Genomic DNA, 25,859 nt, shown 5'->3' with positions numbered 1-25,859 from the left:
GAACCGCTCGTCCTGCCTGCCGAATTGATCGAGAACACTTCTCCGACAGATGCTACCAACCTTCCAGCCCTCACCGAATGAGTGCGCGCTCACGTGGCCCACCTTTGCCCGTCTCTACCTCGCGCCCACACCACACCACAGATGTTTGTTAGTAAGGATTTGAAATCATGTGATTTCTTCATGTTACGAGATGACTCTGTTCGTGCGGCTCTGTACCCTCCATACTCGGACCCGCACTGCGTATTCCGCCGCGGTCCCCTTCGACATGCCACCGCCTGCGCAGCTGTCTGACGTGCGGGACCCTGACGCCCGAGCCGCTCACTTCGCGCGCCGGACGCTGCCTCCGCCCACCCGCGCTGGGAGGGGGGGGGGGGGGGGGGGGAGGAGGAGGCTCTGTGGCGTCTCTGACGCGAAGCTACACTTCTTTGACTATGATCTTTGGTTTCGTCTTCTTGTCTTTGTGTTCTACCGCTAAGTTCGACAGCCCTCTTTCTGTATTCGCTTTATTAAGTGACTAAATAAATGTCGTTTCGATCCTAAAAGTGTGTCATTACGGTTCAATGCCACGTAAAAACCACAAATAAGTTCTGCATTTATTACTTACTGTACTGTACACTACATCTACATCTACATACATACTCCGCAATCCACCATACGGTGCGTGGCGGAGGGTACCTCGTACCACAATTAGCATCTTCTCTCCCTGTTCCACTCCCAAACGGAACGAGGGAAAAATGACTGCGTATATGCCTCTGTACGAGCCCTAATCTCTCTTACCTTATCTTTGTGGTCTTTCCGCGAAATGTAAGTTGGCGGCAGTAAAATTGTACTGCAGTCAGCCGCAAATGCTGGTTCTCTAAATTTCCTCAGTAGCGATTCACGAAAAGAACGCCTCCTTTCCTCTAGAGACTCCCACCCAAGTTCCTGAAGCATTTCCGTAACACTCGCATGATGATCAAACCTACCAGTAACAAATCTAGCACCCCGCCTCTGAATTGCTTCTATGTCCTCCCTCAATCTGACCTGATAGGGATCCCAAACGCTCGAGCAGTACTCAAGAATAGGTCGTATTAGTGTTTTATAAGCGTTCTCCTTTACAGATGAACCACATCTTCCCAAAATTCCACCAATGAACCGAAGACGACTATCCGCCTTCTACACAACTGCCATTACATGCTTGTCCCACTTCATATTGCTCTGCAATGTTACGCCCAAATATTTAATCGACGTGACAGTGTCAAGCGTTACACTACTAATGGAGTATTCAAACATTACAGGATTCTTTTTCCTATTCATCTGCCTTTATCTATATTTAGAGTTAGCTGACATTCTGATAGAAAAGGTGTCTGTGCTTCATCTGAGGGTTGTTGCGTTACTCTGTGTTTTCTTTTGTGTCTCTCGGTGATTCCATATTACAGGATTTTTACCGTTGTGAAGGTATTTTCACAGAAACAAAAGTAATTGTGACCCTAAAAAATAAAAAGTGTGAGCCACTCCACATGGATACTAAAATAAATTCCGTTAAATTTCGTTTACGATGAATTGCAGTCATTTAAAGGTTGTCAACTAAGCGTCTAGAGATTACAATTAGGAACAATGTAGAAAACATGCGGAAGGCTAAGCAGAAACTTAGTTTTATTGGCAGAACTGTTAATGATCGTTATAATAGAATAAGAGAAATTACAACTCGCACGAAAAGAATTAGGTCAAGAAGTAGTCTGAAAATGATTCAATAAAGCCTTATGAAAATGATTCAATAAAGCCTTAGCAAGAAACTTAAGTGTGAGTTGCAGAGTAATCATGCGGATGATCAGAAAAAATCTGAAACGCTTGTAAGGGTGTTGCAGGGAAGGTTGTGCCGAGGGATAATTGTTAAGAAAAAAAAATCGATAGGTTGCGCCGTTTGCGAGTTATTTAGCATTGACGTTAGCCAATCAGGTCGCTGCAAGTGCAAATCTTTTCACGATATTTTAGCCACAAACTTTTTCCTCTGAATGCGAAAATATTTTGTTGGCGCCCATCTATACAGGGGCAAACGATTACCATAGTAAAAGACGAAAAATCAGTGATCGTAGGGCATGATTTAAGCTTTCGTTTTACCAGCGCGCTGCTCGAGAGTGGAACGGTAGAGAAGCAGCTTGAGGGTGTGTAACATGTCCTCCGTCTGGCAGTAATGAGCAAATGTAAAAAGTGGTAAAGTCGACTGAACCTGCTAAATAGTATGTAGTGCATAAATTACGGGTTTGCTGCCGGAAGGACACATCACAGAAGTGGTAGCATGACGTAATGGATTTACATCCAATCGTCTGAAGATATTGTTTATTTCGTTGAGTACTACTTTGACTTCCTCTAAAAAAAAAAAAAATGAAACGTCTATAGCTTACTGATCGGTGAGTGTATCAAGCCGTTGGAGCTGATGAATATGCCATTGTTCGATTAGCAGATTGGCTGTGGAGTGTTATTACTTTCGTCTCCACCTTAAATAGTGGTAGGTGAATTGAAACGGACTTTATATTATAAGATGCAGATTATATTTGTGGTACAATGCTAAAACAGCAAGACGCGATCCGCGATCGGTCTAACCGTTTTCGAACGATGTTCGTTACCCGTCCTGACACACCGATTATAAAACAGAAAATACACAGCAGAAAACGGAATGTGAGGAATCTTTAGGTGACTACACTAATAGTAGACATTTTTGATAACTATGCCCTATTATTGTTCAGAACATTGTAAAGTACAAAATTTACCAGTTACACACACCTACGTCTATATTGCTATGCAGAACAAGCGAGAGAGTTGTCGGGGAGGGCTCCTTCCCTCAATAAACTTATACCTTTTTAACAACTGACAGACAGTTTTTTACATATCGGTACAATCATCAGAATTTATTCACGTACATAAATATAGTACTCTTATTGAAGCGTCTAGTTTCACTTTTATCTTAAGTTTAGATGGATTCATTTTATTATGATAGTGTCGAGAAACAAAAAACGTCACATTATTTTATTTTTTACCCTTTAGGTGGTTCGATGAATCCTCTGCCAGGCACTTAAGTGTGGATTGCAAAGTAGTCACGTAGATAAAAAAGTTAGACGTGAATTAGGGCAATAAACCGAATGGATCAAATTTACATAATTATTTTGTAACGAACCGCCGGAGGCAACGGTAAACACTGGACACCAATTCGCTAATGTGTCGGCTGAAATCCCCGTCCAGCAGACCAAATTTTACTTTGCCGTGCTCCCCCTACATCACTTGAGCCGAGTTCCAGGATGGAAGTGAAACTGCACGGTATATTTTCTTCCCAGTCTTTCCTCAATCCGAGTTTGTGCCCCGTCTTTAATGATCGCATCGTCGACGGGCATTTAAAATTCCCTGACATCAGAAACTACGATATTAGACGCTGGACCACCTGTGCAGTCATGTTGCGGCGTGATTGCGTTCCATCGTTGATAAGTTGTTTGGACGTCAGCAGTTGTCAGATACCGGCGTTATCACAGTTATCACGTCAGATTGACAAGTAACGCGCCTCACCCTGCATTCGTCGACCATCTATCGGGACAGTCAGTGCTTCGGGCGTCTTCCCTGGTGCTGGTGCTTTCTTTCTCCGTAAGTTCCGCAATTTTACACGACGTCTTTCATGTTGTTATGTATTGTACGCTACGCAGACTCGCTGCCTTGACTCTTGCGTGAATGTTGAGTAAAAAATATTAGGCTTATTGATGACCAACAAATGACGTCAAACGGTATGGCAGGAACTGTGTCGCGTTCTACAATACTGCGACTGTGTATGTACAGGGTGGTCCACTGATAGTGACCGGACCAAATATCTCTCGAAATAAGCGTCAAACGAAAAAACTACAAAGAACGAAACTCGTCTAGCTTGAAGGGGGAAACCAGATGGCGTACGGTTGGCCCGCTAGATGGCACTGCCATAGGTCAAACGGATATCAACTGCATTTTTAAAAAATAGGAACCCCCATTTTTTATTACATATTCGTGTACTACGTAAAGAAATATGAATGTTTTAGTTGGACCAATTTTTTCGCTTTGTGATAGATGGCGCTGTAATAGTCACAAACGTACAAGTACGTGGTATCACGTAACATTCCGCCAGTGCGGACGGTATTTGCTTCGTGATACATTACCAGTGTTAAAATGGACCGTTTACCAATTGCGGAAAAGGTCAATATCGTGTTGATGTGTGGCTAGTGTGATCAAAATGCCCAACGGCCGTGTGCTATGTATGCTGCTCGGTATCCTAGACGACATCATCCAAGTGTCCGGTCTGTTCGCCGGATAGTTACGTTATATTAGGAAACAGGAAGTGTTCAGCCACATGTGAAACGTCAACGACTTCCTGCAACAAATGATGATGCCCAAGTAGGTGTTTTAGCTGCTGTCGCGGCTAATCCGCACATCAGTAGCAGACAAATTGCGCGAGAATAGGGAATCTCAAAAACGTCGATGTTGAGAATGCTACATCAACATCGATTGCACCAGTGCCATATTTCTATGCACCAGGAATTGCATAACGACGACTTTGAACGTCGTGTACAGTTCTGCCACTGGGCACAAGAGAAATTACGAGACGATGACAGATTTTTTTGCACGTGTTCTATTTAGCGACGAAGCGTCGTGCATAATATGCACTATTGCGCAATGGAAATCCACGATGGCTGCGACAAGTGGAGCATCAGCGACCTTGGCAGGTTAATGTATGGTGCGGTATTATGGGAGGAAGGATAATTGGCCCCCATTTTATCGATGACAATCTAAATGGTGCAATGTATGCTGATTTCCTACGTGATGTTCTACCGATGTTACTACAAGATGTTTCACTGCATGACAGAATGGCGATATACTTCCAACATGATGGATGCCCGGCACACAGCTCGCGTGCGGTTGAAGCGGTATTGAATAGCATATTTCATGACAGGTGGATTGGTCGTCGAAGCACCATACCATGGCCCGCACGTTCACCGGATGTGACGTCCCCGGATTTCTTTCCTTGGGGAAAGTTGAAGGATATTTGCTATCGTGATCCACCGACAACGCCTGACAACATGCGTCAGCGCATTGTCAATGCATGTGCGAACATTACGGAAGGCGGACTACTCGTTGTTGGGTGGAATGTCATTACACGTATTGCCAAATGCATTGAGGTTGACGGACATCATTTTGAGTATTTATTGCATTAATGTGGTATTTACAGGTAATCACGCTGTAACAGCATGCGTTCTCAGAAATGATAAGTTCACAAAGGTACATGTATCACATTGGAACAACCAAAATAAAATGTTCAAACGTACCTACGTGCTGTATTTTAATTTAAAAAGTCTACCTGTTACCAAGTGTTCGTCTAAAATTGCGAGCCGTATGTTTGCGACTATTACAGCGCCATCTATCACAAAGCGAAAAAAGTGGTCCAACTAAAACATTCATATTTCTTTACGTACTACACGAATATGTATTAAAAATGGGGTTCCTATTTTTAAAAACGCAGTTGATGTCCGTTTGACCTATGGCAGCGCCGTCTAGCGGGCCAACCATAGCGCCATCTGGTTTCCCCCTTCAAGTTAAACAAGTTTCGTTCTTTGTAGTTTTTTCGTTTGACGCTTATTTCGTGAGATATTTGGCCCGGTCACGATCAATGGAGCACCCTGTATAATCATTCATTGTGTGTTTCTTCACATGAGTTACTCCGCCTGTTTATTCTTCCCCTTCTACATGAAATGTATTAGTAGCTGCGAATACGAACAACCATCAGCTGTATAAGGGAATGGTGACAATGAAAATTAATGCCGGATCAGGACTCGAACCTGGAATTCCTGCTTTATGCCAATGGTCGCCTTAATCCCTTTGGCTATCCGTGCACGACTCACGGCTACACCCAAATATCCATATGTCATCGTCCCTGCGTCACAGTCCCTGCTCGCACTCAATTATGTAATCCCCGTGTAGGGGAGGACAATTTAATTGAAAGTCGCTACCTGGTATCGGCTGATAAATACGATATTGCAATCCCTGTGTTGTTAAGATGTACGATGTACATGCATGCAAGTCCGAAGGTCCATTGCATCATTCTTCTTAACAACACAGGCACTGCAATATCGTATTCTTCCCCAGATTTTCATAAATCAACTTATTCATTTTTATTAATCTAACTCGTGTCTTGACAAAGAACTTCGTTGAAATATGACATCGTTACGATGAAAGTAGAGCAACCCAAATGCTTGTCAGTGGGTATTAATCTGCCAGTATCTGATCGTAAATTTTTTAAATATCTTATTAGCCAGCCGGAGTGGCCGAGCGGTTCTAGGCTCTTTAGTCTGGAACCGCTCGGCCGCTACGGTCGCAGGTTCGAATCCTGCCTCGGGCATGGATGTGTGTGATGTCCTTAGGTTAGTTAGGTTTAAGTAGTTCTAAGTTCTAGGGGACTGATGACCTCAGACGTTAAGTCCCATAGTGCTCAGAACCATTTGAACCAGTTTGAATATCTTATTTGAAACCAGTTTTAAGTAGTAATAAACACGTTGATTTCAGTCTGTGTTAACAGAATGCTACAGAAACCCCTTCAGAAATTTTATAAGTTTTTTATACTAATATTAACACAGACTGATCTGAAGATGTTCATTAATTATAGTAATTGATTATCAGATAAAATGTAAAGTGGTCTTGCCTTCGACGTTTGCTATAGCTACTAGCAAATCGAAAGGATTTTTGGAAATTTGTGGTAACTTCTAAGGGACCAAACTGCTGAGGTCATCGGTCCCTAGGCTTACACACTACTTAATGCAACTTAAACTAACTTACGCTAAGGACAACACACGCACACCTATGCCCAAGGGAGGACTCGAAAGCATTTTACTGCCTTTCGTGATGTACAACAATATTCAGCTTATTAAGCACATGACTGCGGACCATTCCATCCGCTGGTCCCAGGTAAAAGAGAATCATAAAAATTCTTTTATGTACTTTGTCGCTGTAGCAGATGATACTCGCACTGATAAATTGGTATTATGCCGTTGCTTTGAATAGTGAGTTATCTATATTTATTAATAATATGGCGCTCGACCATTTAGTAGCCTGCCGCATTGGAAGACTAAACGTCTGCCAGTAATAATGGCATAGCAAGCTATACCGCTTTCTTCGCTTAAAAAACTGGTCAGTTGACCGTCAGTGCCCAATTCATTTTCCTGGAAAGGTGATACACCATATCATCATGCGTAAGCAGAGGTTCTATTTGTCGAACGTTTTTAGATCGTTTGCAGATGGTGATACGTGGAGCAGAGAAAGCAAATAGCTGAAATGGCATGGGATGAGGTTTGGTGTGATGAGTACAACTCCGCCATACTCAATACGAGATCAGTTCAAAAAATTTGGAAACGTCGTCCACAAATTTTTCTACGTATACCTTTTACTTATTATGCACGATCTCTTTCGAAATACTCTCCTCCACAATTGATGTACCCCTACCATCGCCGTTTCCACTTCCGGAAGCAGTCTTGGTAGGACTCATGCTGGATCGCGAATTTCCTTTTAACTCGTTTATCGTTACAAATATTTGTCTTTTCAACAGGGAAGTGGAGAGAAGTCCACAGGGGTCAGGTCTGGAGAGTACAGAGGATGAGGCAGCACAGTTATTTCTTTTTTGTGCAACAGTCACGCACCAACAGGGATGAATGTGCGGGTGCGTTATCGTGATGGAAGAGCTATGAATTGTCTCGCCACGTTTCAGCCGTTTCCTTCTTACACTTTCTCGCAGGTGTCGCAACACATCCCGACAGTACTATCGATTAAGAATTTTTCCCTATGGCACGAATTCATGATGAACTAATCCTTCAAAGTCAAAGAAAAGTATTAGCAGGGCTTTGACATTTGACCTGACCTAACGAGCTTTTCTTTGGTCTTGAGGAACCTTTCTCCGACCCATGTGAAGATTGAATCTTGGGCTCAACATCATAACCGTAGGCCCACGTCTCATTATCTGTTATCATTGTCTTAAGGAACCTCTCGTTCTCATTTGCGTCATCCAAAAGCTCTTCACAGATTACGAGGCGAATGTCTATATGGTCTTACTCATGAGCCGTGGGACGAACTTGGTGGCAACACGACGCATTCCAAGATTTTTTGTCAGGATTTCATGACGTGATCCAACTGAAATGTTACATTCTTCTGCAACTTCTCGGACAGACAGCCCTCGATTAGCGCACGCAATTTCGTTGACAGTCCTGACATGAGCGGCGTCGGTAGACGAAAGGATTAATCTTTAACTTACGTCCAGCGATTTTTAAACCGTGTGAACCATTCGTAACATCGAGTACGGCTTAACCACTCGTCATCATAGACTTCGTACATTATTTGGTGTGTCTCTGTAAAGTTTTCCTTGGGTTTCACCCAAAATTTAATTCAAACGCGTTGCTCCTCTAACTCTTCCATCTCAAAATTCGCAAACTGTGCGACACAACATTCAACTTAAAACAGCACTGAAGAATAACTAAAGCCTAGTTTACACGACGACATTGGGTTGCGCCACTCGTTGCGTGGAATGACTTGCACGCACGTGGTTTCATATATGACTGTAGACACGGCGACACCAGTATACACTCTAGTTTCGTCGTTTTGTGGGTCCCTGAGTCGTGTCTGAAATGAAACTTTTGGCAGCTGCACGTCGCACGGGTTGTGATGTAGTTAAAGCTTGTTGTGTGGAATCGCTGCATAGGAAAAAAAATAAGAAACGTGTTTCGATTCGCGACTGGATGAAGAAAAGACGTCAACTCGGTTGCTCAGCATCCTTACTGAAATAATTTATAACGGAAGATCCAAGAAGTTCTTTTAATTATCTTAGAATGTGACGAGAACTGTTCACGTTTCTTCTAAATAGAGTTAATCATGCGTTAAGGAGTAAAGGTAGGTACTGTAATGCATGAAGCACTGTCGCCAGAACTGAAATTACATATATTGCGTGGATTGCGATTGAGAACACTCGACACACTATAAGATACGGTTTTAGTTGGTGATGGCGCTATTTTATTAACACCAATAATTATTGACATTAACAGCAATAATTATTAACATTAGCAACAATAATTAGTCGAGCAGGCCGCATTAAGAAGAGAATGGTTTGCAAACTAGATAGATCTGTACAGTGACAATATTTCAAAATCCTAACATATGTGAATGGGGAGCACTGCAGCGCCATTTTAAATAGATGAATATTGAATAAAGAATGCAGCTTCTTGAATCTGTATAGTCTTCCCTCCTGTTAACAATATTCCTTAACAAAGAGTTGGCCAACTCGAACAATGGGACTTTAGTCTTGTAGACGAGAGCATTCCACAGCTAGAATTACACTTGCTTGTATTTTTCTTAACTCAGTTGTATATGTGCTCATAACTCCATAAATTTTGCCCTGCAGCTCAGATATTGTCAAACCATCTATGTTATGATTGCACATGACAGTCTCAGCGGCAGCAACATGTTGCTTATTTTTGTAATCAGCATCACTGAAATCCCACAAACACCTATGCAAAGCATAGATATCCAAAAAGCGAACATCATTCTCCGTTCCCCACTTCATATTTCAGTTTGTCTACACTCTACGAACACACATAACCTCAAAACTCATGCAACTAGTGTCGCCAAAGATAGAACACGCCGAAAGTGTTTAGTTTCACCAACGAGTTGCGCAAACACGCAGCGCGCATGCGCAGTGGCTGGTAGCGCAGTTGCCTGCAACCTGGTGTCGTCGTGTAAACTAGGCTTAATAGACATACAACAATGAAACTTCGGGCAGTTACACATTAAACACAGGCTTGTGCAGGGATGACAACCGCATTTCGCTCCAACAGGCCGTTGGTTCGAAATTACGAATGTTTCTGAATTTTTGAACAGACCTCGTACATGTGCTCCGGGGATTGTAACGAGCATCTATGGCACTAGAAGTAGTGATATGCCGGTCCTCCGACCAGTGGTAAGTAGTGCCTGTTATGGCCCTGAAACAGCTTCACATTTTTCAAAAGAAACAGGCAGCACGACAGTCGCTAGGTAATCGCTACTACGAAACTACATACGACACACAATATTAATATCACTGAATGTAAGATTGACAGTGGCCGCATGGTTGGTTGGCTGATTTGGGCGTGGGGACCAAACAGCGAGGTCATTGGCCCCATCAGATTAGGGAAGGATGAGGAAGAAAGTCGGCCGTGCCCTTTCAAAGGAACTGTCCCAGCATTTGCCTGAAGCGATTTAGGGAAATCACGGAAAACCTAAATCAGCATGACCGGACGCAGGTTTGACCCATCGTCATTCCGAATGAGTGGCTGGATGTTAGACACCTGGTCCAAAGTCTTCTCTTCTATCGATTCAAGGATAAGAGGCCAAGTAATCCAGAAAAGCTCTTCATCGCAGAAGACGACAATAGGCTTTATGTCTGTACTGTCAAGAGCACACGTTCGCCAGAAGTGTCCAAATTGCGTGCTAGCTCATAATTCGTCCTTGGAGTGTAACAGTGCGACCAACAAAATACCACCAAAGAGTTCCCTGCGCATGTAATTAGAGAAAGAGGCAGTTCGAGAGTCTGCCAAATATAATACGTCCACCATGTTGTTGGAAAAGAGGTGAAGCATGATGCATAGGGTTAACTCTACTACTGAATCACTATCCCGGAAACCGGTACAAGCTAACGACTGTCAGGGGCCAAAAAATTTGATTTTCTATACCCAGCGTAATTGCTGACAGATTTAAGAATTTAAAATGCCTACATAATCTACTCATTAAGGCGTGCAAACTTACGACGGTGAGTCAAAAGAAAACCTTAAATTTGTAATAACAAATCGAAATTTCGCGCCGTTATCCTGTAAGTTGGAAAGCGTGATACAAACAGCGTTCAGAATGGCCTGTAGGTGGCAACATAGTGCAGATGCACACATGCCGTCACAGTATCAGTATAAAGATGGCCACCCCACTTGCGACTTGCACCAAGGAAGAACAGCGTTCTGTTATTCGGTTTTTGCGTAGTGAAGGTGTGAAACCTATTGAAATTTATCGACGAATGAAGGTTCAGTACAGTGATGCCTGTTTGTCACAGCAGTGTGTCTACGAATGGAGTAGGAAGTTCTCAAATGGTGTGACTTCAGTGGAAGCTGCTCCTCCTCCAGGTTAGGCACAACGAGTTGTGACTCCACAGAACATTGTAGCAGTTGAAGCCATAGTGAAGGAAAACAGCCGAGTGACACTGAATGACATTGCAGCATGTTTACAGATTAGACATGGTTCAGCACACCACATTGTGCATGATGTGCTCCAGTTTCACAAAGTGTCTGCAAGATGGGTGCCACAGCAGCTGACTCCTGAAATGAGAGAACGACGTGTTGATGCTTGCGAAGAACTTCTTCGGCGTTTCGAACGAGAAGGTGGTGGCTTCCTTGCAAGAATCGTTACTGGGAACGAAACCCGGGTTCACTTCCACCAACTGGAAACGAAGAGACCGAGCAAGGAATGGTGCCATTCCTCAACACCAAAACCAAAGAAGTTTCGAACAGAACCATCAGCAGGGAAGGTTATGGTGACACTCTTTTGGGACGAAAAGGCGTAATTTTGGAACATTACATGCCTAGAGCCCCCCCCCCCCCCCCCATGAACCATGGACCTTGCCGATGGTGGGGAGGCTTGCATGCTTCAAAGATACAGATGGCCGTACCGTAGGTTCAACCACAACGGAGGGGTATCTGTTGAGAGGCCAGACAAACGTGTGGTTCCTGAAGAGGGGCAGCAGCCTTTTCAGTAGTTGCAGTGGCAACAGTCTGGATGATTGACTGATCTGGCCTTGTAACCCTAACCAAAACGGCCTTGCCGTGCTAGTACTGCGAACGGCTGAAAGCAAGGGGAAACTACAGCCGTAACTTTTCCCGAGGGCATGCAGCTTTACTGTATGGTTAAATGATGATGGTGTCCTCTTGGGTAAAATATTCCGGAGGTAGAATAATCCCTCATTCGGATCTCCGGGCGGGGACTACTCAAGAGGACGTCGTTAACAGGAGAAAGAAAACTGGCATTCTGCGGATTGGAGTGTGGAATGTCAGATCCCTTAATTGGGCAGGTAGGTTAGAAAACTTAAAAAGGGAAATGGATAGGTTAAAGTTAGATATAGCGGGAATTAGTGAAGTTTGGTGTCAGGAGGAACAAGACTTTTGGTCAGGTGAATACAGGGTTATGAATACAAAATCAAATAGGGGTAATGCAGGAGTAGGTTTAATAATGAATGAAAAAATAGGAGTGCGGGTAAGCTACTACAAACAGCATAGTGAACGCATTATTGTGGCCAAGATAGACATGAAGCCCACACCTACTACAATAGTACAAGTTTATATGCCAACTAGCACTGCAGATGATGAAGAAATTGATGAAATGTATGATGAGATAAAAGAAATTATTCAGGTAGTGAAGGGAGACGAAAATTTAATAGTCATGGGTGACTGGAATTCGAGAGTAGGAAAAGGGAGAGAAGGAAACATAGTAGGTGAATATGGATTGGGGGAAAGAAATGAAAGAGGAAGCCTTCTGGTAGAATTTTGCACAGAGCATAACTTAATCATAGCTAACACTTGGTTCAAGAATCATAAAAGAAGGTTGTACACATGGAAGAATTTTGGAAATACCAGAAGGTATCAGATAGATTATATAATGGTAAGACAGAGATTTAGGAACCAGGTATTAAATTGTAAGATATTTCCAGGGGCAGCTGTGGACTCTGACCACAATCTATTGGTTATGAGCTGTAGATTAAAACTGAAGAAACTGCAAAAAGGTGGGAATTTAAGGAGATGGGATCTGGACAAACTGATTAAACCAGAGGTTTTACAGAGTTTCAGAGAGAGCATAAGGGAACAATTGTCACAAATGGGGGAAAGAAGTACAGTAGAAGAAGAATGGGTAGCTCTGAGGGGTGAAATAGTGAAGGTAGCAGAGGATCAAGTTGATAAAAAGACGAGGGCTAATGGAAATCCTTGGGTAACAGAAGAGATATTGAATTTAATTGATGAAAGGAGAAAATATAAAAATGCAGTAAATGAAGCACGCAAAAAGGAATACAAACGTCTCCAAAATGATATCGACAGGAAGTGCAAAATGGCTAAGCAGGGATGGCTAGAGGACAAATGTAAGGATGTAGAGGCTTATCACACTAGGGGTAAGATAGATAATGCCTACAGGAAAATTAAAGAGACCTTTGGAGAAAAGAGAACGACTTGTATGAATATCAAGAGCTCAGATGGAAACCCAGTTCTAAGCAAAGAAGGGAAAGCAGAAAGGTGGATGGAGTATATAGAGGGTCTATACAAGGGCGACGTACTTGAGGACAATATTCTGGAAATGGGAGAGAATGTAGATGAAGACGAAATGGGAGATATGATACTACGTGAAGAGTTTGACAGAGCACTGAAAGACCTGACTCGAAACAAGGGCCTGGGAGTAGACAACTTTCCATTAGAGCCAGTTCTGACAAAACTCTACCATCTGGTGAGCAAGATGTATGAGACAGGCGAAATACCCTCGGACTTCAAGAAGAATATAATAATTCCAATCCCAAAGAAAGCAGGTGTTGACAGATGTGAAAATTACCGAACAATCAGTTTAATAAGCCACAGCTGCAAAATACTAACGCGAATTCTTTACAGATGAATGGAAAAGATAGTAGACGCTGACCTCGGGGAAGATCAGTTTGGATTCCGTAGAAATATTGGAACACCTGAGGCAATACTGACCCTACGACTTATCTTACAAGAAAGATTAAGGAAAGGCAAACCTACGTTTCTAGCATTAGTAGACTTAGAGAAAGCTTTTGACAGTGTTGACTGGAATACTCTCTTTCAAATTCTGAAGGTTGCAGGGGTAAAATACAGAGAGCGAAAGGCTATTTACAATTTGTACAGAAACCAGATGGCAGTTGTAAGAGTCGAGGGACATTAATGTGAAGCAGTGGTTGGGAAGGGAGTGAGACAGGGTTGTAGCCTATCTCCGATGTTATTCAATCTGTATATTGAGCAAGCAGTATAGGAAACAAAAGAGAAATTCAGAGTAGGAATTAAAATCCATGGAGAAGAAATAAAAACTTTGAGGTTCGCCGACGACATTGTAATTCTGTCAGAGACAGCGAAGGACCTGGAAAAGCAGCTGAGCGGAGTGGACAGTGTCTTGAAAGGAGGAGATAAGATGAACATCAACAAAAGCAAAACGAGGATAATCGAATGTAGTCAAATTAAATAGGGTGATGCTGCGGGAATTAGATTAGGAAATGAGACGCTCAAAGTAGTAAATGAGTTTTGTTATTTGGGGAGCAAAATAACTGATGATGGTCAGAGTAGAGAGGATATAAAATGTAGGCTGGCAATGGCAAGAAAAGCGTTTCTGAAGAATAGAAATTTGTTAACATCGAGTATAGATTTAAGTGTCAGGAAGTCGTTTCTGAAAGTATTTGTATGGAGTGTAGCCATGTATGGAAGTGAAACATGGACGATAACCAGTTTGGACAAGAAGAGAATAGAAGCTTTCGAAATATGGTGCTACAGAAGAATGCTGAAGATTAGATGGGTAGATCACATAACTAATGAGGAGGTATTGAATAGAATTGGGGAGAAGATGAGTTTGTGGCACAACTTGACAAGAAGGAGAGACCGGTTGGTAGGACATGTTCTGAGGCATCAAGGGATCACAAAGTTAGCATTGGAGGGCAGTGTGGAGGGTAAAAATCGTAGAGGGAGACCAAGAGATGAATACACTAAGCAGATTCAGAAGGACGTAGGTTGCAGTAAGTACTGGGAGATGAAGAAGCTTGCACAGGATAGAGTATCATGGAGAGCTGCATCAAACCAGTCTCAGGACTGAAGACCACAACAACAACAACAAACAACAACATGCCTAGAGGGACCACTGTCACCAGTGCATCATACACTGATGTCCTAAAAAATCTTCTGTGGCCTGCAATCAAATCTAAACGACGTGGATTGTTGTCAGCAGGTGTCTTTTCGCAACATGACAATGCAAGGCCCCACACTGCCCGTACAACAGTTGCAACGATCACAGGCTTGCGCTTTGAGTGTCTTCCTCATCCACCATACTCACCAGACCTTGCCCCAAGTGATTTGCATATGTTTGGACCACTCAAACACGCAACGGGAGGAAAGAAGTTCCGTTATGGTGTTAGTGCACGAGTGGTTGCGCGGACTACCAAAAGAATTTTTTTCTAAAGGAATTTATGCCCTTTGTTAAGTCCTGGAGGAGTTACATTGAGCGTTGGGGAGATTATGTTGAAAAGTGATACAGTTTTGTACCACTTCTGCACAATATAATATTTAAAAAATATTTAATGTTTCATTTGACTCACCCTCGTATGTTAAGGGTTTACCACAATAAGACATCTATAACAATTAGAGACTGTGGGTTTGTCTTGAGGCACCGAAACTGATGGCGCTCACATACCCGCGCTGTATTCATCCAGTATTTGAGAATGAGAGCGCTTTTTTGTGACTTCCAATTAAGTTTGCACATAGTTTTAAGCCTATACGAAATTTTTTGTCGCTGATACTCCCCACAAAATGATGTAAGGAAAAAAACGTTTACCGCTTACTACATTCTCTCTGTTCATGCATTCAGAATTCATCATCAGGCATGACGTTTGAATTTATTACTTCTTTACTATTGACTACTCGCAACGCAGTTTGCGGCAGGACACATGCACACTGTGTGGACCTGCAAAATTATTTCATTGTACGACACATAGTTCAGAAAGTATGGTGTCATAAATATGGAGATGCGTGAAAAAAGTAGCTTTCGCTTAAAATGGAGCGCAAATTACCCAGACTAGATTCGCCCAGTATTTCATAATGACAGCACTTGGCGACTTACAACAAACTTTGAACATAATTTCAAACTTTTTCTCGCGTACATGCTTGAAGTCAAATATTTAACACATTAACCAGTTTGTAAATTAATCAGACGTTTAAAACTGTGTCATACATGGGAGTTCGATTCTTTAAAAGAACCGTGGGTTTGCCGGTATTATTGTAATAAGCTAACGCCGGTACTCGACGCGTGGTATCGACGATATTTGCGTCGGGCTATTGCATTCTTGGTGGCGATCACTGGTTTGTAGACTGTTACTCGGCTTGTTGATGGCGTCCGACTCGTCGCAGAAATAGGTTGCGCGAAATTCTAATTATGTTCTGATGTCACTAGCGACACGTTATCTCTACGTCTCAACTTAGTTCAGTGTTCACCGAGCAAGCTGGCGAAGTTAAACATGTAGCACACTTATTCTGGTAGAGCGAGATACAAATAAATCCCATATACACTCCTGGAAATTGAAATAAGAACACCGTGAATTCATTGTCCCAGGAAGGTGAAACTTTATTGACACATTCCTGGGGTCAGATACATCACATGATAACACTGACAGAACCACAGGCACATAGACACAGGCAACAGAGCATGCACAATGTCGGCACTAGTACAGTGTATATCCACCTTTCGCAGCAATGCAGGCTGCTATTCTCCCATGGAGACGATCGTAGAGATGCTGGATGTAGTCCTGTGGAACGGCTTGCCATGCCATTTTCACCTGGCGCCTCAGTTGGACCAGCGTCCGTGCTGGACGTGCAGACCGCGTGAGACGACGCTTCATCCAGTCCCAAACATGCTCAATGGGGGACAGATCCGGAGATCTTGCTGGCCAGGGTAGTTGACTTACACCTTCTAGAGCACGTTGGGTGGCACGGGATACATGCGGACGTGCATTGTCCTGTTGGAACAGCAAGTTCCCTTGCCGGTCTAGGAATGGTAGAACGATGGGTTCGATGACGGTTTGGGTGTACCGTGCACTATTCAGTGTCCCTTCGACGATCACCAGTGGTGTACGGCCAGTGTAGGAGATCGCTCCCCACACCATGATGCCGGGTGTTGGCTCTGTGTGCCTCGGTCGTATGCAGTCCTGATTGTGGCGCTCACCTGCACGGCGCCAAACACGCATACGACCATCATTGGCACCAAGGCAGAAGCGACTCTCATCGCTGAAGACGACACGTCTCCATTCGTCCCTCCATTCACGCCTGTCGCGACACCACTGGAGGCGGGCTGCACGATGTTGGGGCGTGAGCGGAAGACGGTCTAACGGTGTGCGGGACCGTAGCCCAGCTTCATGGGGACGGTTGCGAATGGTCCTCGCCGATACCCCAGGAGCAGCAGTGTCCCTAATTTGCTGGGAAGTGGTGGTGCGGTCTCCTACGGCACTGCGTAGGATCCTACGGTCTTGGCGTGCATCCGTGCGTCGCTGCGGTCCGGTCCCAGGTCGACGGGCACGTGCATCTTCCGCCGACCACTGGCGACAACATCGATGTACTGTGGAGACCTCACGCCCCACGTGTTGAGCAATTCGGCGGTACGTCCACCCGGCCTCCCGCATGCCCACTATACGCCCTCGCTCAAAGTCCGTCAACTGCACATACGGTTCACGTCCACGCTGTCGCGGCATGCTACCAGTGTTAAAGACTGCGATGGAGCTCCGTATGCCACGGCAAACTGGCTGACACTGACGGCGGCGGTGCACAAATGCTGCGCAGCTAGCGCCATTCGACGGCCAACACCGCGGTTCCTGGTGTGTCCGCTGTGCCGTGCGTGTGATCATTGCTTGTACAGCCCTCTCGCAGTGTCCGGAGCAAGTATGGTGGGTCTGACACACCGTTGTCAATGTGTTCTTTTTTCCATTTCCAGGAGTGTAGCATTGTAGTTAAACATTAAAAGAGTTTATGAACGTACGGACCAGAACAATACACTAACGAGTACTGGCACAGACTACTGTGATGATGATGATGACGATGGTTGGTTGGTGAGGCGCTCAACTGCGCGGTCATCAGGTCCTAATCCTTACACAGTCCAATTACTGCCACTGTGACAAAAGATGGTGATGATGAAATGTGAGAACAACGCAAATACCCAATTCCCGGGCAGTGAAAATCCCCAACCCTGCTGGGAAACCAATATGCAGTGGCGCTAGCCACTAGGTCACGAGCTGTGGACACAGATTACGGTGTTATGTGGACAAAATAACTGTTGAATGTGATGAACAGGCTAAAAGGGCAGGGTAGTGGGGGAGGAGGGAGAGGGGAAGGAGGATGGAATTAATGGGATTGCTGTAAACAATGTAACTGTGCCCCATCCACTTTCAGTTGACCCCTTCCTCCCCTCTGACTCGCCCCCCCCCTTTTTTTTTGGTCAAATGTTTAAGCGGAGCGGAAACAAGACTCCATATAAACGGCTTTTTGTTCGAATTTTCGTAGCCAAACGAAGAGTGGGAAAGAGACAAATGGGACATCAAACTGACCAGCGTAAGGCCTAGTTTTGCAAAAAACATGCTTAATTGCTTGAAAGTAATCAAGGTAATTAAGAAAAAGTTAGTGAGTTGCGAGAAAATCAAAATATTTCAGGAACGGCTGTTGCTAGCTATGTAAATGAAGTGTCAAAAAGTCCATCTCTTCAAGGCCTAGCAATTTTGCCCATAAAAAGTTACACTGATGTGGTATTTAACTGTCAAAGAGATCCCTTTGAATGAAGCACTAAATTCAGGGCATTTCGAGGACAGAAGACGCTAGGAAGGCAAATGAACAGTCAAAAAATTCGTGTGTTCAAGACAGCTGTTTTCCGTAAAAAAAAAAAAAAAAAAGTTGCGTTGGTGTGATAGTTGAGTTTTGGAATGGCTTCCTTCAAATCAAGTACTAAATCTAGGAGAGCAGACAAAAGAAACATAAATGAGGTGCCATAAAGCTTATCTTTTCGAGGCCCACGAAAAGTTAACATTCGCGTGATATTTCGGGAACAGAAGGCGCTAGGAAAACGATGAAGTGTCAATAAAATCATGTTTCTCAACAAAAAGAAAATTAAAAAAATAATTGAAAAACATCAGTCAAATTATTTGTCTAAAAGTTAGAAATATAAAAGATTAGAGAAACATTTGACATGGGTATAATGATGCTCGAAAATATATACAGCAAATAAGGTGCGTCAAACGTTTCTCTAATCTGTTTTACTGCTTACACGTATACATACTATTTGACCGAGGGTTTTCGAGTTTTCTTATCGCCTGTTGAGGACATTCAGCAGTTATTTTGTCCACATAACACCACAGTCTGTGCCAGTACTCGCTAGAGTACTGGTCAGGTATATACATTCTTATAGTTTTTACCTTAGTGTTTAACGTAATGTAAGGTTTATTTGTTCATAGCTTCTCTGTGTATTTAATTGTGCTTGATTTTTCGTACAGATAAATAGTCGTAAAAGGTTACAGATCTTTGGAATAACTATCATTGTACAGCTATAAACTTACTGATGTTGTTTGGACCATCTGTTCAGACTTAAGTTGCCTGAGGACGGCTTAGAAACCCGAAAGCCGGTTCACAATGAACTATGCGATAAATATTATTATGGAACATCAGTCCTGCGTATTTCAATGTTCAATATGTCTATGTTCTTTCTAGTACCAGTGGTAACTTTATAAATACACTGTTACGCAAAACTTAAAGACGAAAGTAACTTTCGCATGGTGTGTCATTGCCAAGTAACATAGCTTGATGAAACTTGGACCATACATAGAATGAACAACTGCAGTATAGTACAGAAAGTAGCTGAAAGAAATTCACAGTAGGAACAGAAATGACACTTTCATTCGAAGACAGTAATCACACTGAGGTAACCCCGATTTATGATGGTATCCTGGACATTGGGAAAGGTGGGACATGATTCTTAATTGGGCGTGTGATCACCACGGAAGCCAATGCACGCTGTGCCACGTGCTCCTAAGCTGGCCACATGGTTGTTAAGGAGATCCACTTCTCCAGCAAGGCAATTCACAATTGCTGGATGGCTGTCAGTGCATGTAGACGTGCCGCGATAAGTGTCCTCAACGTAATCCACACGTACTCGATGGGACTGAAGTCGGAGGGAATGGCCAGGCCAGGCTTCCGCCGAATATCCTGTCGTTCCAAGATGCGTTGTTCGATGCGGTCGCGCATTGTCATCCGTAGTAATGAAGTCAGGACCGAACGTACTGAAAAGACGCACATTGAGGAGGAATACAGCTTCACAATATCGTTGGCTGGTGTATGTGTGCCGTGTTCTACGATTTTGAGGTCAGTACACCCATCTAACATTACACCTCCCCACATCTTAACATCTGGACCACCAAAACGATCATGTTAGACAACGTTCCTGGCTGCATCATGTGTTCCCGCCTCTCGCCGTATGAGGGTTTGTCCAGAATCACTACTCAGACTGAATCGGTGCCTCTGATGTGCGGATGTCAACAGAACACAAAGTACTGGTCGTCGGGCAAAGAGACCATCCCGCTGTGCCGTAACGGAGAATGAGATTGCCTTGCAGTCCTGTTAAATGTGGTTGCAATTGCATCCATTGTTTGACTTGGGTCGCTTCTCACCTGTTGCACAATGAAGCGATCATTTGCTGTTGTAGTTGACAGTGGTCGACTACTACCCCTGCTTTGGGCAGCAGTGCCCGTGGTTCGGAATGCTGCTCATGCGCATGAAACAATGTTGCGAGTAATACCAAACTCATGCGTTACACTCGTCACACTTTGTACCTCTTCCAGTTCCCTCATGATTCTTTCCCATGCAGAGTCATCCAGGTGTTGCACCCGGGTCTTGCCATAATGAAAAAACCACCACACTGTGCTACTGATTGACATTCAACGGTTCCTTCAACTGCCCCGTGTTTAGTCTCTATCCCAATTTGGCGCTATAGTCACGCTGACCTCACGCCATCTAACGTCCAACTTTCTGTGCACGACTGGGAGACCTGTGGCAACATGCTCTCGCACTTTCAATCATTTCCAAGGAGGAGTTAATATGCTATGTTACTTTATCTATCACTTCCGTAAGCTTTCAGAGATGTGTATTTGTACTTTTACAAGTATTGATTTCCAAATTTTTAGCCAAATTTTGGGGAGTAATGAAGAGTGGAAAGTATCAAAAGTAGCAAGGAATTCTAATTTTTAGTTACTTGCCTGGGGGCTAGACAAAGGGGATGGACCAGCTGCTGAAAACTATCCAATCAGTTAAAGCAGACCATTCACACTTCGACCGCAAGTACGTGCTCCCAACAACTCGTCTGACAAAATCGTGAGTCCAAAGAAGTTGAGTAAGGCAAGACAAAGAGCGAAAGACCTTCAACTAAGGAAAAAAGTAACAAAAATACTGACCTTTACCAAAAGTTGGTGGAAATGACCCAAGATAAACAGCATTCTTGCCATTTACATGTTAGCATAGACATATGCTTCAAACACATTATTCACAATGGTGGCACTAAGTGAAATATAGATGGTGACAGCACACGAAGATTTTTACATCATGTAAATTATAATGTTGTCAAAGTTGCAAAATTTGAATCCTATTCTAGCTCATAAATCAACTGCATACACACCTGTTTCTCAAATGTACTTTTCAAATGATGTATTATGTTGAATTACATTTTCTTGTATCTTCAGCTACAGCTATATACTAAGCACTGACATAGGGAAGTTATAATATTACTTCACTTTATATAATGTATTGTTATTATCATCGTTATTAAAATCCTAGGCATCCGTGGCGTGTTAAAGTCTGCTGGGACGATGGAAAGTTTTATTTGTATCAGGAGAGTGGTGGGGCTGGGAGGCAGTATCTGCACAGCAACAAAAAACTCTGGAGGGTGCTTAGGCGTCTCTCTCATCATCATCCCCACCCTCCTCGGAAGAGACACAGAAGATGAAACATATTTTGAAAATCTCTCTAAATTTCGAGCAGACTGTGACCCTTTCTCTCAGAATCAAACCCTGGAGGACGTTAGTCGATGTCTATAATATTGACCACCTCTGTCTTTCTGTGAAGCACTGGTGGGGGGAGGGGGAGAGGGGAGGACAAAGGGTTCTGTGATGATGTCGGGTCTGATGTCGCACCGTGTGCTTGGCTCATTTGTTGTCTTGCATGGGTGAGTTACAGGGCGGGATTATGAAAGTATTCGGGGCGATCATGTACACACAACGGTCCAAACTGTTTTTAGTGATCAGTGACTTACGTGTCGAGATCAAAGCGTTCTCGTTCACAGTTCTGGAATTGTTTGAGGTTGGCTCGATGAACACAGTAACGGAGTTCAGCACCTCGTGGAACCCTCTAAGTCCCCTGATATGAAAATTACTCGATATGAAAATTACTCTTGCGTTGTAAACTTCCTTCTTCGAGGACACTTTCTGAATTAGAGAACTTTTTGTAGGAGAAGTTGCGTACGTATCCCTCTGACTGTTGTGCAAATTTTTGTTTGTACATCCTACTCTGGATACAAAAGGTGCGCCAACAGACTATTAATGATGATTTTGTCTCTCTTTTCGTTTTCATGTTATACCGTCCAACCAGAGCACGTGATTTTACCAGATGCGGTCTACCGACGTGCTGACGTGTCATATGGTGCCCAATATGTTAAAGAACGATGCGTTCTGACAGCTCTGGCTGGGGGGCTATCCCCAGCACCGCCCAGCCTCTAGCGTCACCACGGGTATCGTTTTTGCGACTCGGAATCATATATAGACGATTTAGACCTCGAGTTTTCCTTCCCTGGTTCAGGAAGCGACCGAATAATTTCTTTGTGTGACTAGTACCTGTTTGATGGACACTTCACGTGAGCTAGGCAGGTCCCCATTACTACAATACAGGTAGATAGATAGATATTCAGCGATCACAGGCCCTGCAGACCACTCGCTGCTTCCACAAACTGCCTCCATTCCTTCCTGTTTTGTGCCCAGTTCCTCCAGGTGTCTTCAATTCCCAGGGCTGCTAGGTCCTTCGTAAGATGGCTAGGAGCACTGCCTAGGTCGTCCAATGGGGCGTTTGGTGTTTGTTTTCCCCGCTAGTACCATCTTCACCAATCTTCCATCTGGCATACCAGCTAAATGGCTCAACCATTGTATTCTGTTGCTCTTTATCTCATGTAGGATAGTTGGTTGTCGCATCAGCAGGTATATTTCCTCGTTTTTCCTTCTCCTCCTTTCTCTGTTATCTAAAACTGGTCCCCATATCTTCCTCATTACTCTTCTTTCAAATATTAATAGTTTTTCCCTTTCTCTCTTAGTCATGCTCCTCGTTTTTGAACCGTACATTACTGCTGGGCATATCACTGTGTTGTAGATTTTCATCCTAGTGTTCACTGAGATCGATTTAGAGCCGAGCGTCTCTCTGAGGGAATGCATGCATTTCATTCCCACTACTATTCTTGATGTCTATTTTTACGTTGTTGTCCGTGGTAAACCAAGACCCCAAGTATTTGAACTGGTGTACTCTCTTGGACCTCTTGCCATCTATCTCAAGAAATTCTTCCTGCCCTTGTCTTTTTCTTAATTGCATGAACTCTGTTTTGTCTCGATTCGCCTTGAGCCCTACCTTCTGTGTATAATTGCCAATTTTCTAGTACATTTCTTTCAATTCGTGCTTTGATTCACTTAGTATAATAATGTCGTGTGACTAGGGCCTTCCGTCGGGTAGACCGTTCGCCTGGTGCAAGTCTTTCGTTTTGACGCCACTTCGGTGACTTGCGCGTCGATGGGGATGAAATGATGATGATTAGGACAACACAACAACCAGTCCCTGAGCGGAAAAAATCTCCGGCCCAGCCGGGAATCGAACCCGGGCCCTTAGGATTGTCATTCTGTTACGCTGACCACTTTTTTTTTTTTTTTTTAAATCTCAGTTTGTTCGATTTTGTTCGTTGCATCTGCTCGGGGCGGACGTCGTAAGCCATCCGTTTAAGTTCGTTGTTGATCTATTAACTCAGTTTTTTTTTATTGCAGAGGGAGCTAACCCTCTGGCCGAACACGCTGAGCTACCGTGCCGGTGTCCACTCAGCTACCGGAGGCGGACGATTCACTTAGTAAATCTATGTCATCTGTATGTGCGAGACAATTGAAGTTACCGTCCATCTCTACTCCATCCCACTCCTGTTGCCTACACTCTTTTATTACTTTCTCTAGGATGACATTGAACAGAACACATGAGAGAGCATCACCTTGTCTGAGGCCTGTCTCAGTCTCGAATGTTTCTGATGTGGCTCCTCGGGAACTTACTACTGCCTTTGACCCTTCCATACAAGCTTGCACCATTCTCACTAGCTTCTCAGGGATTCTGAAGTCACGCATTGCATTGTACAGGCTATTCCAGGGGATGCTGTCATATGCACGCTGAAAATCGACGAACATGCTTTAGATATCTTTATCATATTCCCAGTGTTTTTCAAACAATTGTCTTAGTGTGAAAATGTGATCTATTGTCCAGAATGAGATTTTCACTCTGCAGCGGAGTGTGCGCTGATATGAAACTTCCTGGCAGATTAAAACTGTGTGCCCGACCGAGACTCGAACTCGGGCCCTTTGCCTTTCGCGGGCAAGTGCTCTACCAACTGAGCTACCGAAGCACGACTCACGCTCGGTACTCACAGCTTTACTTCTGCCAGTGTGGTTACTGCATTCCATTTTGCTTCCCTTGTTGTATATTCGGCATATTACAGCTAATTTTCATTCTTCTGGCAGTGTCTCCTTCTTCCATATCAACTGAATCAGTTTTTATATCTCTAAGTGTAAGGTCTACCTCCCTCCTTGATTAATTCTGATGTTATTCTGTCCTCCCCTGGGGCTTTGTTGTTTCTGAGTCCTTTGATTGCGATCTTCATGTCTTCTTCACTAACTTCTCATTCTTCTTCATCTTTCCTTTCCTCCTTAGTGTTTCAGGTAATATCTCATATTGGTCTGGGCGATTCAGCAGTTCTGATAAGTATTCTTTCCATCTTTCTACAATTCTTTCCTTGTCATTTATCAAGTGGGCATTCTTATCTCTTTTCGATTTTTTATGTATTGGAAGAATTGCCTTGAGTTCTTGTTTTGGCTGTCTGCCTCAACATGTTCTAGCAAACTGGTTAGATATATTCTCTTCTCTGCTCTTAGGATTCGCTTTGTCTGTCTTCTGATGTTGATAAAATGTTCCCTTTTCTGCTCATTCTCCCTGTCAGCTAGCCACTTCTCCCTCATCTTCCTTCTCTTTTCTGTGACCTTCTGGCATGTCTCGTTGAACCCTCTTCTTCATTATCTTCTTTCTTCCCAATATATCCTCCGCTACGCTTAGTACCGTGGACCTTATTTCTTTCCACCTTTCCTCCACGTTCTCTCTTGCTTCCAGGGTCTCTAGGACCTCAAAATGGTTTTTGATTTATATAGCATATTGTTCTTTAATGGCACTTTCTCGTAGTTTCTCAACATTCAAAGCAAGTTCTAGTGTCCCCTGCCTCCTGTGCATGTAGGTGAACATGAGTTTAAGCCTGCACACAATGAGGAAGTGGTCTGACGCACAGTTCAAATGGTTCAAATGGCTCTGAGCACTATGGGACTCAACATCTTAGGTCATAAGTCCCCTAGAACTTAGAACTACTTAAACCTAACTAACCTACGGACATCACACACACCCATGCCCGAGGCAAGATTCGAACCTGCGACCGTAGCAGTCCCGCGGTTCCGGACTGCAGCGCCAGAACCGCTAGACCACTGCGGCCGGCTGACGCACAGTCGGCTCCTCTATACGACCTGACGCCCATGACTCTATGGCTATAGCGCTGGTCCACCAAGATGTGATCTATCTGGTTAGTGGTTCTTCCATCTGGTGAACCCCATTTTCCCTTATGTATTCTCTTGTGTTCGAAGTAAGTCAGGTTCTTTGAGATAGCTAAGTTGATCATCCTCTGACCATTATCATTGGTCTCATCATGCAAACTGTACCTTT

The 25,859-nt window shown here is 43.7% G+C and overlaps 1 protein-coding gene across 1 annotated transcript in view; it reads left to right on the top strand.

The window, feature by feature from the left end:
• Positions 1-3,560: 3,560 nt before the first annotated feature.
• LOC126412921 (uncharacterized) overlaps positions 3,561-25,859 on the top strand; it is a 224,791-nt gene continuing 202,492 nt past the window's right edge. The window contains exon 1 of the mRNA XM_050082810.1: positions 3,561-3,612. The gene's annotated coding sequence lies outside the window, so the exon portion shown is untranslated. The remainder of the gene's footprint in view (positions 3,613-25,859) is intronic.

The sequence above is a fragment of the Schistocerca serialis genome, chromosome 7, assembly GCF_023864345.2.
Source record: "Schistocerca serialis cubense isolate TAMUIC-IGC-003099 chromosome 7, iqSchSeri2.2, whole genome shotgun sequence".
Classification (NCBI taxonomy): Eukaryota; Metazoa; Arthropoda; class Insecta; order Orthoptera; family Acrididae; genus Schistocerca; species Schistocerca serialis.
The sequence above is the reverse complement of the archived record's forward strand: the minus strand, read 5'-3'. Positions and strand labels throughout refer to the sequence as shown.